Genomic DNA, 19,084 nt, shown 5'->3' on the forward strand with positions numbered 1-19,084 from the left:
TCCATTTTCCAAACAAGTGTGTCCATGTAAGGGGCAGGAGATAGAAAGAGTAACTTATGTACTCCTTAGCTTCTTTTATAATGATATCCGCCAGAAGCTAGTTATTTTTTAGTTATTTTAGTTTTAGTTATTTTAAAGATTTTTCCAGGCAGGTTGCTTGAGTTTTATACTTGGTTTTTACTCTCCGGTCAGGATGTAAACATTTCAAATAATGTTGCCATTAATATGCCAAACAAATAATGTTGCTGGATTTTGCTCCACAGCTCATAGTATATGGAAACAGTTAATTAATAAGGATAATTAAAAGGAAAATACCTAAAATGAACTGATGTATGTATACTAGATGATGATTTTGTATGCTGTCAGGGAGTCTGGTTTTATTGTTATACGAGGTTATGCTATTTGTGTTGCAAGTTCTGATATTTTGATGCTTTTTTTATGGTTGGTCACTGACCACAATACATGACATTGAATTGAACTGAGTTGAGTCCTAAAGTGATGCAGGCCATTTTACAACTTTGGGATTCTATTGTTTGTGTAGATCAGGGCTCCATTATGCAGAAGGAGATGACCATATCCCAAAGAGTGCTACTGCAGATAGATAGAAGGTTGTCCAATTTTGAATATACTGCCATGTAACAAAAAATATGCATGTATTGAATGATTACAACAGATAGAGAGGTTTAGAATTAGGAATGTGCGGCATGTTCTGAGCTCGGAACGTTGACACTTGAAACCGGCCGATGTGAGTGTTCCATTCCAAAATGGAACACCCTTCAAATCAACGGCTCATTCTGTTGGACCAACCGTTGGAACAATGTTCCGGGAATTTGCGTTTTGTGGAAATGCCCAGAAAGTTCTGTCAGAACAACCAGTCGAACCAGTTGCTCTGATTGAACGAGCCCTTCATTTGAAAGGCGTCCGGTTTCAGAATGGAACACTCGTATTGGCCCGTTTCGAATGAGGAGGTTCCAAGCTTGGAACATTCTGCACATTCCTATTTAGAATAGCCCTCTTCCTGAAGTGTTGGTTTACTATGTTACATTTTTATGCGAATCCCAAAATACGACCCTCCTCACCCATGCACGTGCAGTCCAGAAATCAGTGGTATCCAGAATCCTATGACTTGAACAAAGACACTGTTTATTCTCTATTTCTGTGTGTCGTAGCTTTGGAAACCAATTGGAGATTATGACATCAGCAAAACCTGCATAGTTTATATTGCATAGATGTAACATTCTTGCTTTAAGAAATACAGACAGTTCAATGTCATGAATCAGTTGCATGCCTTTGAATTTTCTAGGTAAATTTGCTAGTACATTTGCTGTTAAAAGAATATTCACTTACCCAGGTCAGATGGCGTCAGGATGTGGGCTGATTGGCTTTAAGGGGTGCAGTGGGTGTTATCCTCACCTTTCCTTCCCGATCATGCACTGAGGAGAAAATCACATATCATTTAGAGCTTTCTGGAGCTTTTATTAAAGGGAGGCCATCAGAAAGGTTTAAGCAAGTTGTCTAGTGGCATTTCTTCACCCAAATCAAAATAGACCTCATGCCATTTTCACTCAGGTTAGTACCAGAAAACTGTCATTAAAGTGATACAGAATGATATACAGTGACCAGGATTGCTTGGGGAAGATGTATGAAACAAGAGATGGGAATTATACTCCCACATACTTTTGCCCAGCCCATGAGATCATATAGAGAGGCTCTCCTGTGCACTTTCCCACCATATTCCTATCCCACCACTTTCTAAAGCATGATGGTTGGTGACACACAGGCAAGTGTTCTCAGTGGTGGGCCCTGGTCCGGTGGAACTCCCAACCCCTTGATCTTAGGCTTGCCCCTTCCGGTTTATTTTTGAATGAAAGTTGAAAATTTTCTTATTGCAAATAGCCTCCCTGCTAACTACTATATATTCATACTTCTCTCTGACTGCCCTGTTTTAACAATCGTCTTTTAGCGTGCGTTTGTATGATTGTAAAGACTGTTGTGTTTATTTGAAGAATTTTGTTGTAAGCCACCATGAATTAATATGTGAAGAATGGCAGCAAACCAATTTCTTTAATAAACAAAATCACAAATAAAATATCATCATCATCATCATCATCATCAATGGAGAGGTGGTGGATTCAACTTCCCAAGTTCCTTTGGTGTGGGGAGTTTTGGCAGACTGGAGCCACCTAAAATCTGGGCAATGGGGTCTTCCCACCTTGTCGTATCATAACCGCAAGTTTCCAACCTCACTTCCAACCTCAAAGTCCTGACTTTGGGGTCTTTTAAAAATATCTATTTATTACATTTTTATGCCACCCCATCCAACAGCTTATTGCAATCAATGCCATGGCCACCCTAGCTTAGAGAGCGACATTTTTAAAATAATCTATTTTATATCAAAAATATTTACAAAAGTCATGAGCGAGGGGAGCATCATATATTTCTAGAAGAAATTTTTTTAAAGCATACTTTAGATCATGGAGAACAGCAAGAGTGAATCTGATACTTTAACTTTATTATCGTCATAATTGATAAACAGAACCCGCTGATTTATAGATTTGTCTACTGTATCATCTTTAGCATTTTTATGATAAAGTAACATAATTAAAAATACAATGTTCCAAATCTGATGGAGCCAGTTCAGTTTAGTTTAGTTGGTGCAGTTGATCCCCGCCCCCTGCCACCGCACCATGCTTGTGTGATTTAAAGCATAGGTACTACAAAAGGCAAATAACAGAAGTTAAGAACATAAGAGCAGCCCTGCTGGATCAGGCCCAAGGAGGCCCATCTAGTCCAGCATCCTGTTTCTCACAGTGGCCCACCAGATGCCACTGGAAGCCTACAAGCAGGAGTTGAGGGCATGCCCTCCCTCCTGCTGTTACTCCCCTGCAACTGGTACTCAGAGGCATCCTACCTTTGAGGCTGGAGATGGCCTATAGCCCTCCAACTATTAGCCATCGATAGACCATTGATAAATAACCATTTAATACATCTTTTGTTATATAGGCAAAAAGGATTGTTTGGGGATCATATGAGGGGAGCAACATTATAACAAGGCAACGCCAAGTGGCAAGAAGAAGAAGGAACAGGGGCAGTGGTTGAAGATGGACAAATACCAGAAAACAGGGAATTATCTTGATAAACAGAGACAGTTGGGGCATACGGCTCATATGTGAAAATGAAGGACTTTCAGGACAGTGAGGAAGAATTCAGATCAGAATTCTCTGACCATTAGTGGCATTTGCAGGTATGTCTTACAGTCTCCACATGGTTTAGTCCTTCACCTAAATGAACATTTCAGCTTGTGTTGCAACCTTAATTCCCAATGCCTTGCAGCATACTGGTCATGATCCTTCACTCGCACATGCTTCTTGTAGAACACAAGTGAAGTGCTTCAGCTGCCAAATGTGTAACCTGAAGCTCCAGTTATGGAAGCAGAGGAGAGGCCATTGGTGGCTGGTGTGGGTGCCACCAGGGGGCAGGAGAAACCTTTAAGTGTAAATTAGTAAGTGCTTACCTCCAGTACCGCTGCACCTGAAAGCTGTTACCAGCAGCAGTGCACCACCCAGCACCCTCTGCAATGGTGGATTGACCACATGCATGAAGGCCATTTGCTGGCTATGCAAATGGCCTCCACCACCTGAGTGGTAGAGCCGATCCTCCGCCTCAGCGGGTGCTGGGCGGCACACTGCTGCTGGTGAGAACCTTCAGGTGCAGGGGTATGGAGATAAACACCTACTAATTTACCCTTAAATGTGCCTCTTTCTGCCCCCTCCCTGGCAGTGCCCGCACCAGCCACTGTTGGGAGAGGCCAAGTCCTGGACTTCGTGCATAGGTTCTTGGCACTGCCTTTGCAGTAACAAGGCAATGCTGTCATTGCAGATTGACTGCTATGAGGGGAGGAGCCAAGATGGCATCGGGTTTGGATTTACTGTCAACATAAATGGCAGGCTTTATGTAATTATATATGTATGGGAAGGAAAAGAGGGAGGGAGGGAGGGAGGGAAGAAGTATAAATGGAAACACAGCTTGACAGAACCTTCTTGGCACCCAGAGAATATGCCAAGTCCAATTCCCAGACAGATGGCACCAGCTTGGAGACTTGTTTCACAGGTGACAAACAGTTCTAGCCTTAGCAACCAGCACTTCCATTGGGCCACTTCAGTTCCTGGCTGGGGGGCGAACTCTTCAAAAAGTGGGCTAGAATAATACTATGAGAGTTGAATGTCATGCTCTTTCAGTGCTCATAAGATGCAAAGTTGGGGGGCAGGGTTGTAAATAGGAGTGAGTGCAGGGGGTGGGCTTCTGATCAATGGTGATCACATTTGCAGTTCTGATGTGTGCCATTTTTCTTTGTCACAAGGCTGCAGGAAACACTGCCCTCAATCTGTTTCATAGCAATGTCACGCAATGATGTGGCTGTGGCATGAAGCCAGATCAGAGTGAGGGCAAGGCAATGTTTTCTGATGTCATATCAACATCTCATAACGATGTGGCATTGGCATCAAAGTGACAGCAATGCTTTCTGATGTCATAGCAACACCATGATATCAGCATGAATCTGAATCTGAGTGAGGGCAATGCTCTCTGATGTAATAAAGATGTAATTATATGGCACTGACATGAAGCCAAATCAGAGTGAAGGCAGAGTGAAAGCCCCGGTCGGGGGTCTACTCACAAGTCTCCATGGCACAGAGCTGCACTGTGGCAATTCACAATCAACTAAATCAGGTTAGCAGAGCGCTTGCTCCACTAAGCTCAATTAAGGGGGTGCAATTAAGTGGGCTAACTACTGGGAGCCGCTCAGCTCCCAGCAGTTAACACATGTAGGGGAAACCAGGCCGGGTTCCCTTAGCCCAGTTTCCTCCGCGCATATGAATAGCCTTATCAAGCACTGCACTTCAAGCCTCAACTTTCTACACCGCTCAATCTAGCCTGCTCATTGCTGGAACAACAGCTCTCTTGCTGGACTAGTCGCCAGCTCCCACTTTAGCTTCTGAACCCAGTCAGTAGTAGAGATCCTCAAGCCACAGCTTGTGCTCCCTGTCTTCTCCTGCAGCCTGTCTCCACCCACTACCAGATTCCAGACCCTGCTGCAGCCCAGTATCTGCCTTCATCAAGAGTCCTGCTTGAACCTCCACTCTGCCCTGATCTGAGGCCTACTGCAGCAGCCTCAACATTGTGACCTCGTTGGTACCCTCCACGGTAAATTGTGAATGAGCACCCCTGTCTGTGCAGAGGCTTTGCGAATGTGTGAGGACATGCCCTCGGTGTTCAGACTGCGAGCAACCAACTTCTATTTCCTTCTGTTTTTGGCTAAAATGTGAAACAGCAGCAACAATCTAACTGCTGGGTTTTTTGTTTGTTTGTTTTTGGTGGTCTGTTTTGTTCATTTGCATTTATGATCTTAATCATGGTCCAAGTCTGAGTTGCCCCGAGGAGTAGAAAGGCAGGAAAGAAATTGACAGAAATAAGTAATGCAAGATCCAGGGGAAAAACAAAGATAAAAATCCAAAAAAACTTGGTGGTGAGGTGGAGGGGTTCTCATCACACCACACACCCACAACAGAACACTCCAAAGATTATGTTATGTAAGTATAAAAGGAGCACAACCAGAATATAATGTACCAAAAATACACATTTCTAGGCAATGTACGTCAAGGAAGTGTGAGCATGAAGTACAGCTGTAACCACAATCTGGACTGTTGCTTGCACCTCCACACGCTCCAGTATTACATAGAAGAAAATGGAGACTTGTTTATAATATTCCATTCCTTGTACCAACTGAGACTCTCAGAATTGGCTTGCACCCCTTGCTCATTGATGAAGGCTCCACCATATCTGATTTATGTTGCATTCATTCATTGTGAAATAGCCTTTTCATTTATAAGCATAGAGGGTGTCTAGGAACATAGGAAGCTGCCTTGATCAGACCACTGGCATTGGCTACACAGACTGGCAGCAGCTTCTCCAAGGTTGCAGGCAGGAGTCTCTCTCAGTCCTATGACAGGGAGGGAACTTGGAGCCTTCTGCATGTAAGCAGGGGCGCAGCCACTATTGGGCAAATGGGTTCAAAGAACCTGGGCCACCAACAATCGGGGGCACAAGCACAACCCCAGACACAAACCCTGCATCTGATGTCCGATGGGGGGGGGAGGATTATTTCAGCCCCAAACAGTGCTGTGCGGCTCTGTTTGGAACCAAAGTCAGCCCACACTGACTGCATTGGCAGTGTAGCCGGAAAGGCAATGCATTGAGGGCCAATCTCCCTTTCAAACGGGGCCGCGCCAGCCTCCCTATGCTTCTGCATGTAAGCATGCAGATGCTCTTCCCAGAGCGGCCCCATCCCCTAAGGGGAATATCTTACAGTGCTCACACATGTAGCGTACCTACCAACAGGTAGCACTTGGGGGGGGGGACGGGACGGGACCTTAATTTCATCCACTAATGTGCACTGAAACAATGAGAAGTGTCCCTTCTAATTTACCATTCTTTCCCAACCCTCTTTACAAGGTGATTAAAGGGTGTTAGTGAGGCTATCTTCAGTCCAGCCCTACTTCCCAAGCATAAGCTTATTTGGAGAAGCAAATATTACAGATGGTGAAGACAGACTGAGCAACAGCTGACCTCATGGACCCTTGCCTCTCTCTAAGATGGCTTTACCCACCACTACTCAGGCTCGACTCTAGTTTTGATCTGTTTATTTCTTTGTTTGCTGTTCCTATTGGCTGCTTTGGGAATCTCTGATGGGCAGAAAGGCAGGATGAAAACTGCCCCCTCCTCACCTTCTTCATAGCCACCTGTGGATATAGTCCTGGAGGTGTTGGTGACTCTGGACACAATGAACACAATCAAGGTTAACACTGCACTTGTGCAAACATGTAGTGCAAGGTTGTTGTGCTAGCTAGTAGGGGTGTGCATGGAACTGGCTGGTCTGATTTGGTTCGAACTGGACTAGGCCTGTTTGGTCCATGACCCCCTTGACTGCCCCCCAGTTAGGTTTGGTCCAGGGGGGTTGTGAGTTGTTCTTTTATATATATATATATATAGATAGATTTACACTTGCTCCCTTTGGGGGTGTTGTCCGAGGTGGTAGTGGTGTCTGGTGAGGTTCCTCCTCCTGCTGCTGGCCTCCCTTAATTCATGACCCAGGCCATGAAGAGGCCTATTGCACAGGTGTGATGGCCTCCAAATGGCCACTGCGCTGAGGGGGGAAAGGCCAAAAACCAGCTGAAGAGCAGCCAAATGGCCAATTTCTGAAATAAGGGAGGCTGATGGGGAGGAGGAACCTCCGCGCCCTCCCCTGCCACCTTGGATGGTCGGGGGTCGGACCAAGCAGGGGGTTGTTCAGTTTGACCCGGAACAGTTGAACCAAATCGGTTCGACATCGAACCTGTTGCACATCCCTACTAGCTAGTTCTGCTATCTCATAGGAACATGGAAGCTGCATCATACTGAGTCAGGCAACTTGGTCCATCTAGCTCGGTATTGCCTACGCTGTCTGGAAGTGGCTCTCCATGGTTTCAGGCAGGAGTCTCTCTCAGCCCTACCTGGAGATGCTGCCAAGGATTGAACCTGGGACCGTCTGTATGCAAATCAGGTGTTCTACCACTGAGCTACATCACCATCTCCTTACTGCTCTGATGAGATAATCTGTGTGGTGCTGGGTGTCCTGCTCGCCAGGGATCTGGGAGCACTCGCTGCTGGCAAGTGGATTTGTAGATGCCTGTCCTTATGCCATTTATGGACCTTCCCCCATGAAAGACAATCCAGGCAACAGCCCTGGAAAGGTCCTCTGTCCCGTAGCTAATGTGCAAAATAGCTTCCCGAGAGAGGGGCAACCTCTTGACTGGCAGTGTTTTAGTAGGGCCATCCTTTCTCGGTCCTCCGTGAGTACACTTAAACAAACAATGGCCTCTCTTAAGAGCTTATGGGACAGGAAGTGCTTTGCAACAATTACCTGCTGAGCCCCTTCTCTCTTCCTTTAGAACATTTCCCAGGGCATCAATAAGCACCATCATGCAATAATGCAAAATTAACAATCAAAACTTGAGACCGAAAAGCACTCCATTGCAGAAAGCAATAAAGAGGAAATGCTGCAGGATATGCAGAAGCATTTAGTTGGCATGGAGTGTCCTAGGTAGTACAGGCGTCCTTGGAACATTATTGGGCCTGCGGGAATATGGATTCAAATCCTCCAGTCCATCTGGGAGACTGAGAGGCAAGATGCATCTAGTGTTAGTGGCTGTCCTAGGGCATGGTCCGCTGTAGGGATGTGCAAACTGATTCATATCTATTTGACTCGGATTTGGTGATTCAGGTGATTTGAATTTGAATTGAATTGCCCCTTAAAAGGGCAATTTGCTTCAAATTTGAATTGAATTTTTGAAATTAGATTTGAATTTGATTCAAGCTCCGTTTGGCACTTTAAAAAACCATCCAGGCCACCTGATTGGTTAAAAAAGGCATCAAAGCAAGGTCAAATTGATTTGAATTTGATTTGAATTTGAATCAGATTTTCAGACCAGATTCTAATTTCAGTCAAATTAAAAATGAATTTTTGGGGATTCAATTTAAACTCAAAATGAAGCAAAAAAAATTGTTTCATGCACATCTCTAATCTGTAGGCACAAGATAACAGCAATCATGCTGAAGTTAAGCAAGTCTGGAACTGGCTACTGCCTGGGTGGCAGCCTTCCCCATATATGCTGCCTTGTGTCCTATGAAGAAAGGCAGGATAGAAATGTACTAATTAATAGCTCCTAGGAGCCACCTAATGGCACAGTGGGAAATTACTTGCTTAGGAAGCATTAGGCTGCCAGTTTGAATTCCCACTGGTATGTTTCCCAGACTATGGGAAGCACTTATATCAGGCAACAGCGATATAGGAAAGATGCTGAAAGGCATCATCGCATACTGCATGGGAGATGGCAATGGTAAGCCCCTCCTGTATTCTGCCAAAGAAAAACTACAGGGCTCTATGGGCACCAGAAGTCGACACCGACTTGAAGGCACACTTTACCCGACCTAGGGAAAGATGCAGTGGGGCTCAGGTTTGTCTAGAAACTCAGCAGTGAGCTTCATGCACTCTGTGACTGCTCAGAGGCTTTTCAGAGGATCATAGAATGTCAGAACTGGAAGGGATCTTGCAGATCTTTTAGTCCAGCTCCCATGCTCAGGGCAGGAGCCTCTACAGAATCCCTGGCAGATGGCCATCCAGCCTCTGTTGGAAAACCTCCCGTGAAGGAGGTCCATCATTGGATGAGGCGGACTGTTTAACTGTTGAGCATCTCTTACAGTTAGGAAAATCATTCTCATGTCTAGTCTGAATCTGCTTCCTTGTCATTTCAATCCACTGGTTTTGCCCCTACTCTCAGGAGCAACAGAGAAGAATATGCCTGCTCCCTTCTTATATGCCGCAGCCCTTTCTCCCCTTAGTTGTCTCTTCTTCAGGCTGAACTGATTCTGCTACTCGAAAGGGGTCACTGAGAAGGACTTGGGTTTGTTGGCTTTGCAAAGCAGGGTCCACCTTGGTTTTCATTTGGATGGGTGAACAGATGTGCACACTGTAAGATACTCCCCTTAGGGCATGGAGCCAGAGCTCAGTGGAAGAAAATTTGCATGCTTGCCTGCAGAGAGTCCCAGATTCACCCCCTGGCTGGGAGTGACTCCTGCCGTGAAATGTGGAGAGCTGCTGCCAGTGAAGGAAGCCAGTACTGAGCTAGTTGGAACAAGGATCTGCTTCAGGATGAGGCAACTTCCTATATTCCTACCACTGACCCAACACTCAGTCAGCTGACCCCAAGGGCCAATCCAGCTCAACCAGGTAGGGGTGTGCACAAAACCAGTTCGGAGGCCTTTTATGGGCCTCCAAACCGGTTTGAATGGTGGGCAATTCTGCAAGTTCAAAGGTGGAGGGTACAACTTTAAGGGCAGGGGACGGTGCACTTACCCCTCCCACCGCTTTCTCCCCACTGGCACTACATTTTCTTAAAGTCCATCAGGGTGACAACGTACCACCCTGCTGCCCCATTGCCCCCTTTACCGGAAGTAACTGGAAGTATCTGACGCGCCTGTGTTCACCGGGCACGGGTGCATGCATGTCGCGGGCATGCACATACCTGGCGGGTGCAGCATGTGCGACATGCATGACGTGACCCCCTGCCTTCAAACCACCCCCACCTGGTTCTGTGCCCATCCCTACAACCAACGTCTAGGAAGGCAAGCTCTGAGGTAAAAGGATCCTCTTGGCATTGAACCTGCCCCCTCTCCATACACTTCTCCCTTTGGATTGCATGATCTGATGGCTACTAGTCTGGGGGCTTATTATCAACAGCAAATAATCTGAGGACTTTGGCCACCTCCAGCCTCAGAGGCAAGATGCCTCTAAATACCAGTCGCAGGGGGAATAGCAGTAGGAGAGAGGACTTCATCTCTTGTCTATGGGCTTCCCAGAGGCATCTGGTGAGCTGCTATGTGAAACAGGATGCTGGACTAGATAAGCCTTGGGCCTGATCCTGCAGGTCTTTTCTTATGTTCTGATGACCTCTGGCCTTTCTGAGCTTCAGTTGCTGCTTTTGAAACTTGACCCAGATGTGCTGCTCATATCTGGCCCTCCTAGACTCAGAACAAGCTCCACACCCCAACACAAACACCTAACCTGACTTCTAACAGAATTTGACACTGCCCCAGTGAATTGACCCCATTTTGTCTGACCCTTCCATTTTCTTGCTTTGCTTAGCTTGCTAGTGAAGGAGGAAGATCTGGATTTTTTCTCCTGGGCTGCTATAACAAAACTGTACAGAATGGTCGTCATTCCACAGAGGTGGAGGTCAAGAGAGGTTGAGAATGGCAACCAGTGGCATTTGTGGGGGTGGGGGGACATCCAGCACTTATGACATCAATCCCATTCATAAAGGATCTATTTTTTAGCCTGAGCGGTCTGATGTGAGATTTGCCAGCCCACCCCCAGATCTGGGGAGGTGTTCAAACAGTGAATCATTCTTAGTGCTTCCTTCCTCATCTGAATTTGTCAAGAAGCAATGACAATAATAGGCTTGGCTTCCATTCTCCTTCCTTCTTCTGGGTGAAAGAGCTCTTTAGTCCTCAACACTCTTTTCCCTGGGAAAGTATTTATGCAGTATCATTAAGTCACCTCTTCACCTTATTTTTCAATAAACTAGGAAGACAGAGACAAATTCCCTCTCACACAGCCAGGCATGCTCCCCGACCCACCAATCCTTCTCGATGCAGCTATTCCCATTCAGCAATCTCTGTGTGACTTCACAATGTATTAATGAGCTAAATTTCACAGCACAGATGCAAAGCATGAGCAGAGCTACACCAGCAGGGTCTCATGACTGAAGCCATGGCTTAATTGGAGCTGGGTGTTATGCAGTGCTGAGTCAAAATGCCAATCTCCGGCTTCACCACTTGGTTCCTAGGATGCAAAATGAGAAGGCCCTTTGGACATTTGGGGGCCAGGAGTGTATGCAGGGGCAATTTACCAGTGGCAGCAATTACCCTCCCAGTTGCTGGTAAGAACATCTCCCCCCCCCCTTAAAACAGAAGACTCCAGAATGGAGCCAGGAAGCATTGCCCTCACTCTGAATTGACTTCATGACAATTTGACAAATATACTGAGTGCCAATAAAAGTCCCTGAAGTGGTTCACATAGATATAAATAAATAAAATGGCTCATCACATGAGGACATGGCATTGTCATGAAGCTTAAATCCAAGTGAGGGCAGAGCTTCCTGCCCTCACTCTGGAGCCTTGTTGGTTAAAATAAAGGCATCTGCCAACATCTATTTTTTTTAAAAGGCATATGCTGGACTCCTAAGAGCATGACTGCTGTTGCTAACTGCCTAGGAAATGATAGTGGCATCCATGAAAATGGCAAGGGGGAAGTTTTACTTCACTTTTCAGCCCTCCAAGACCTCCTTTTTGAGCAAAAAAAAAAAATGCTGCCATGAGCTCTAGGCTCAGCTCTGGTCCTTCTGGCTCGTTCTGTTAGAGCTCAATCCTCAAATCTGTTTTGCAGGCTTAGCCCTGAAACAAAAAGCAGTACAATATTTCTGATCACCTACAGAGTGTCTTTCCCTCATTAGTCAGTGACAAAAATCAGCCACCAAATATTCTGGACCATGGATTAAGCTCAATATCTAGTACTTTTTCTATAAACAAATTTACGCAACCCAAGTAGACATTCCTGAACCACCATTTTAAAAAGCCGGAATTGGTGGATTCACGCAGACCTGTCAATCCTTTCACCACTCCTACATAGCTATTTCAATTTGATTTCCCACCTCCCAGCCAACATGGTTGATTTGTGATGTCATCACATCTTGGTTTGGCAGAAAAGCGAAGGCAATGCTACATTGTGTATTGAGATACAATGCATCCTCTAGTCTGCCATTTTTAGCACAGGACTACAGAAGCCAAAGCTCCTTGACCTTCCTCTCAAAGCCTTTCATGGCCTTGTCTTCCCTCTATATCTCAATATATCCCTGTCTAGCCATCCAAAATCTCCTGCTCCCTCAGATGACTCCACCTATTCATGGTTACCAGCCTCTATAAATGGAACTCTCTCCCAAAACAGCTGTCTGATGTCACCTTTCTGTTCTCCATCACATCTCCCCCTAAAACCTATCTTTCCCCACAATGGCTTGACCACTTACCTTCACTACCCTGCATAAAAGAACTCTTTGAGGAAGGCTAGAATAAGAGACAGAAGGGTGGTTCATACAATTGACATTAGGGTAAGAGAGGCCTCGTGCACTAATCTGGGAGCCGATTTTCAATGATATGTCCCAATTTCCGATGATATGTCAGTTACAAATAAGGTTGGAAATGGGGAACTTGATTGTGAGCTAAGCCGCATCTGGGAAGGAAGTTTTCTCTCTCTACTTTGTTCCAAAGCTGGGGATGGAATCTGTATAGGGCGGGTTCATCCTACCCAGCTGCAGCTCAGCTCACAACCAAGCTCCCCACCTCCCAATTTGTGTTGAGCTGACACATGATCAAAGGAGGCTCTTCCTACTAGGATGTAAATCATGTGATCTGCTCTACCAAGTGGCATTTGCTTAAGTCATGATGGCTAGGGCTTGAGAGATCACCCAGTGAGTTTTATGGCTGAACAGAATCAAGTGTAACACTCTGTCCATTGCACCACAAAGGCGCTCATGGCATTGAGGTGGTTCCCACAATCAGAAGGAGGGTTAGCGGGGAAAACAGGCTTAGCTGAAGCCCGCAGATGACAGAGCAGTCTGCTCCAGGCGGCCGAAGCAGCCATCCACATGACTGCTGGCTCCGTTACGGAGCCGGTGGGGGTTGGGAGGATTGGGGGCCTGATGTGAGCATGCAGGGCATGCTGGAGAGACCCCCAAGCTGGGAGGCTGCTTTTCAGCCTCCCAGTCAGGGGTCTACTCGTGAGTTGCTGTGCCATGGAGCCACACCGCAGCAACTCACGATTGGAAAGCCTGGGTTAGCGGAGTGCTCACTCCGCTAACCCGGGCTTGGGGGGGGGGCTACTTAAGCGGGTGACCTGCTTTGACTGAACCGGGCTCGGCTCTGAGTCCAGTGAGTCTCACAATCGGTGGGAAGTGGGCCAAGCACCTTTAGCCCGCTTTCCACTGATCATCAGAATAGCTTCATTGTCTCTGCACCACACAACTCTTGCCATCAGGACTGTCTGAAATAGGGGGCTGGGGCCCCACGCTTCAGCATAGCAAAAGACTACGAGGCTATTCTGACGATCAGCCGAAATCAGGCTAGGGGAGCCTAGCCCATTTTCAGCTGACCGTGTGGACCACCCGGCTCGGGTGCGAGCCTGGTGCTTCCTAAGTGGGTAACCCGCCTAACTACCCCTGCCCTCAAACCAGGTTTGCGAAGCAAGCGCTCCGCAAACCTGGTTTCAAAAATCATGAGTAGCCGCGGCGCAGCGCTGCACCATGGCTACTCATGAGGAGACCTCTGGAGAGGAGGCGAAAAGCCACCTCCCGGCTCTGGGGGGTCTCGCCAGCATGCCCTGCACGCTCGTGCAGGGCATGCTGGAGCTTCTAGGGACCGATCGGCCCCCACTCCCCCCAGCACCCACCGGCTCCGTAATCTAGCTGGCAGTAGTGTGGGTGGCCGCTGGACACCCAGAGCAGACTGTCTTCTCGTGTGCTGGGAGAGTGGGCTAAGCCTGCTCTCCCCAATCACCCTCCCCAGGCAGGTCTCATTGATCATGAGACCTGCCTCTATGACTCAATAGCAATAGACTAGACTCTTGCTAGCAGGGTGGAATAATATTGATTCATCATGGCGGAAGGGCTGCAAAGTATTTGGTCCTTGTCTGCATACAAGCTAGAGGAAAAGTGTGTACATTTATGCATTATTCAAATCATGAAAGCTAGAGCAGAGGAGAAGGTTGGATTCTCTTGATTCTTCTTATCTGTGGCAGAGAGCCTCAAATCTCTCACTTGCTCAGGGATGGAGCAGCAAACAACACAGGAGAACATCTAGAGAGGAAAGGGGGGCATTGTTATAAACCGTGCCATTAATTAACCCCATAGCCCACCGGGGCTAGAATCCATTTGCAAAAGAAAAGTCAAAAGACAAATGGTGTAACAGCTTTAACAACTAAAAATAAAAGTTCTTAATTTTAGATCTCTTCCCTGGTATTTAAGTTTGATCAAATTCCCAAGCTGCATGAACCACCCACTACCCAGCTGTCTTGGAATGTTGGGAGGGATGTCGACTGAACGGGAGCTTTTTCTTCACTCCATTCTTCCCATCCCAGGGTCTGCTTCTGGTTCATGAAAGATGTCCTCAAGTGGGCAACAATAAACAGAGAGGCTGATTTATTATTCCTTTGTAAACGAAAGGAAAGGTTGTGCCGTTGAGTTGGTGTCATCTCCTACCGCCCAAAGAGCCATGTGGGGGTTTTTTGGTAGAATACATTGCCATCTCCCATGCAGTATGAGATGATGCCTTTCATCACCTTCCTGTATCGCTGCTGTCCGATATAGGAGTTTCCCCTATTCTGGGAAACACACCAGCAAGGATTCGAACCCACAGCCTCCTGCTCTCCAGGCAGGTTGCAAATGCCTATGCACAGCTTCCCAAAAGTTCAGCCCTTTCCTCAGCCTTTCTCTCCCAAGATGTTCAGAAATCCTGCTTTTCCGGGGCTGGATTTTAAGTATGGGCAGTTTCACAATTCTTTCTCCCAGCTGTGATCTTGAAATGAAAAGCAGGTGCTGAAATCAAGATCAGAGGCATAACAGGGGGACAGGACTACTCAATCCTTTCCCACCCCACCGTTTGTTTGCTTAACCCCTACACCCACCTCGGCACCTGATTTTCTGCCCACAGGCCATAGGGGGAAAGAAATGTAGTCTGACATCATAAAGGTGGGAAGGCTGAATATTTCTTGTAATTAAAGACCTGACTTGCAAAAGCAGAATAACTTATTCAACAAGAAGAAATGATATGGAAATTGGGGTGATTTGCATAACGGCATACATATTCCAAAACCCAACTCTTCTTGGCAGATAATCTGACGATAAAAAAGCACAGAGTCCTAGGTTTCCAGCAGAACATCTGAGTCTGGCATTCATAGAAACATAGGATGCTGCCTTATATCAAATCAGACCATTGGTCTACCTAGTTCAGCATTGTATAAACTAATTGGCAGTGGCTCTCCAGAGCTGAAACTCTGGAGCCCTACCTGGGGCTCCCAGCCCTCCCTGAAGACACTGGGGATTCAACCTGGGACCTTATGCATGCAGATGCTCTTCCACTGAGCTTTCAACCCATAGCATCAGCTTCCTTGTGGGGGAGGGGGAGTTATAGAGAGCCAGATGCCTCCAAGAAGCCCATCAGCAAGGCACAAAGCCCTCCCCAATATTTTGTTCGCTGGCCATATATTCAGATTATATGGCTACAGGAAAAAAGGGAAAGGTTGTGCCGTCGAGTCAGTGTCGACTCCTGGCAATCACCATGCAAGTTTGCAATGCATTATGGGGATTATTAGCAATTAGTATAATCATGAACCCATCATGTCTCCTTTTAAAGGCAGTCACCCAGACAGACATCACCACTGTGGCAGTGAGTTCCATTGTGCATTCTGTGAATAAGTGATTTTTTGTCTGTCCCAAATCTACACGAGCCTGCCTGATGTGCACAAGTGCGAGCACGGCGTGCGCACACACGCGCTCACGCACCAGCTACTTCCGGCCACTTCCAGCCAGGGAGCGGACAGGATGGCAGGGAGGCACACTGCCACCCCGTTGGACTTTGCAAATACCAAGTGTCAATGGGGGGAAAGCGTAGGGAGGGGCAAGTGCACCCTCCCCCAGCCTTAAAGTGCAATCCCCCCTGCCACTGAACCACTCCCGCCTGGTTCCGTGCACATCCCTAGCTAGGATGGTAGGAAAAACTAGCATCAGATGGAATCCCGCTCTCCTGAATTCCCTAATCCTCACCCAAATCAGGGGGTAAAAGGGAGACAGAAATGTGGTTTGGTCTTCTGAGCCAGCTAGTGTGCCGACTGCCTCAGCTGCAGTGCGTCGTGGCTCCATACATGGCCACTCATGATTCCCGCAGCGAGACAGAGATCTCTCCCACTCTCTTGGAGGATTCCTCCTCAGCATACGTGTGCCTGGCCGAGTGGTTGGCCACAACACCTCTGGCCACAGGAACTCAACAGAAGCTGCTAAAACAAGTGAGGTGGGAACCTGTAATACATGTAAGACTTCCGGAAATTGTTTTATGAACCCCATCCTGCCGCCTCTTTTACCCCCAACCCAAACACCAAGGCAGGATTAAAGCCACATTAAAGTTGAGGGCCGAGACAATATTAGCGCGAAGAACTGCTCCCTTATTTCTCCTCAATTAGCTTCTGTACTTTTTGCTGTTGCCGGAGTTTTCTGAGTTTTGTTTTGTTCCCTTTTTTCAAAAAAGAGCCCTGAGCAGAACAACATAATTATTCATCAAGGAGGAGGCTAAGAAGAAACAACAACTGAGCATCTTGTTTTTGCAATTAAAAAAAAATAGAAAGACAGGTGGCCGTACAAGATGGGATCACAATTCTTTCTTTCAGATTGTCCCAGTTTCATCTGTACCTGGGGCGGCAACAAGAAGAAAAAGAGTGGATGCACACTCCCTGCTTTGTAATGCCTTTGGAAGCCTTCTCTTGGCTCCAGGGTGAATATGACCACCAGCACAGCAAGGTTCCTTTCAGCCCCTTTCAGTGGGGCAGATTCCCTATTAAGACAGTGGCCAGCATTCTATGCTTGCACAGGGATGTTGCACTTAGTGGTGTGCAAATCGGTTCGACGTCATCCCAGGCCACGCAGAGGCCCATTGTGCAGGTGCAGCAGCCTCCAAAATGGCCGCTGGGATGGCTTGGGAAGGCCCAAACAGGCTGAAGAGCAAGGAGGCCAGCAGGGGGAGGGGGAACCCCTGCAGACCCACCATCACCACTTAGAGGAAGTCAGTGATTAAAAAAATCTTTAAAAAATAATAACTCATGAACCCCCCCAGACTGAACCCAATGGGGGGGGGGTTAGAGGGAGTGCTTGGACCTGAAGGGCTTCGGAGCTCACCCCCCCCCACCGGCCACTGAGAGTTAAATTTAAAAAGTCAAACGTTTTTTAAAAGTTAAACCTGCATTTTCCCCATGGAAGAATGCCGCTGCTGCCCAGCGGTGCTGAACCATGGTGCCAAAAGGTCTGGGTTAGGGGGCTCTCCAAATGTCCAGGGGCCTCCTGCCACCATCCCACCCTACCACTGCTATGTGCTGCCAAACCGTGGCATTGAAAATTTCAGTTAAAAGTCTGAGAAAAGAGGTGTGTCTAGAGGGTCTTCCTAAAAAGGCAAACACAGATGGAGAGGCACTTATTTTGACAGGGAGCATATTCCGAAGCCCTAGGGCAGCCACAGAGAAGGCCTGGTCCTAGTTGCCACCAAATGAGCTGGTGGCAACCGTAACCAGACCTCTCCAGATCCTGGATCTTGGAAAGAATCATAGCTCAGTAGAAGATCATAAGCTTTGCTGGAGAAGCTCTGTGGTTAAGACCAGGAGACTCAAACGGCGGCCTTCCAGCTGTTGTTGGACTACAGTTCCCATGATCCCCAGTCACAATGGCCAGTAGCCAGGGATGATGTGAGTTGTAGGCCAACATCTGCAGGAGGGCTGCAGTTTAAAATCCATAGCTGAGACCCTGGCATTCTCTGTGAAAGAGGCTGGAAAACACCCCTGCCTGATACATTAGGGAGGTGCTACCAACGAGTCGGAGGAGACAGTCTGAAGCAGTAGACTCTTTCTGAAAAATAGACTGGAGGAAGGGAGAACAGCCATTGAAGTCGCATGGAGGTGAATGACTTGAAAGCTGGGAGGATGAGAGGGTAGAGACCGCGAACTCAGGCATGCTGATGTTCTCCCTTCGCCCCGAATGTGCTCCCAGCTTTGACTAATATGTTTTCAAAGCAGTGAGTGGAAGAAGCCGACGGGTCGAGCTGAGATCCCACCTCAGGCTCCCAAAGCTGCAGCCTCTCCGGTCTCACAGGCGAGCAGCCAAGCGGAAAGAGACTCTGCTTGGCAGGGTCTGCCCTGTGCCAAGACTCGTGAGGAGTGTTTGTTCCTCACAGACCCTTAATTCTCCTCAGACAAGCCCTTTGGAAACAATTCGCCACTGCTTTTCAGTTCCCTGAACCTCTTCGCCACTAAGCTGCTACATGCTTCACCACCAGCCTCTGCCAGGACACCCAGAGACCCACGAGAAATGGTGGAGATGGGCCAGATCCCTGGCTTTGGGGTGTGGGTGGTGGAGAGCTGGTCTATGGAGAGGAGAGCTGGGTTTGGGGTAGCAAGCACAACTTGTCCCCTTAGCTAAGCAGGGTCTGCTCTGGTTGCATATGAATGGGAGACTAGAAGTGTGAGCACTATAAGATATTCCCCTCAAGGGATGGAGCCACTCTGGGGAGAGCATCTAGGTTCCAAGTTCCCTCCCTGGCAGCATCTCCAAGATACGGCCGAGAGAGATTCCTGCCTGCAACCTTGGAGAAGCTGCTGCCAGTCTGTGAAGACAATACTGAGCTA

General features: G+C 47.4%; 1 protein-coding gene across 4 annotated transcripts in view; it reads right to left on the reverse strand.

Moving 5' to 3' along the window:
* The window catches only part of LINGO1 (leucine rich repeat and Ig domain containing 1), an 827,164-nt gene that overhangs the window by 264,325 nt on the left and 543,755 nt on the right, over nt 1-19,084 (reverse strand). For all 4 annotated transcript variants that reach the window (XM_053272886.1, XM_053272887.1, XM_053272888.1 and 1 more), the window contains one exon: nt 1,348-1,433. The gene's annotated coding sequence lies outside the window, so the exon portion shown is untranslated. The remainder of the gene's footprint in view (nt 1-1,347; nt 1,434-19,084) is intronic.

Source organism: Hemicordylus capensis, chromosome 10, assembly GCF_027244095.1.
Source record: "Hemicordylus capensis ecotype Gifberg chromosome 10, rHemCap1.1.pri, whole genome shotgun sequence".
Lineage (NCBI taxonomy): Eukaryota > Metazoa > Chordata > Lepidosauria > Squamata > Cordylidae > Hemicordylus > Hemicordylus capensis.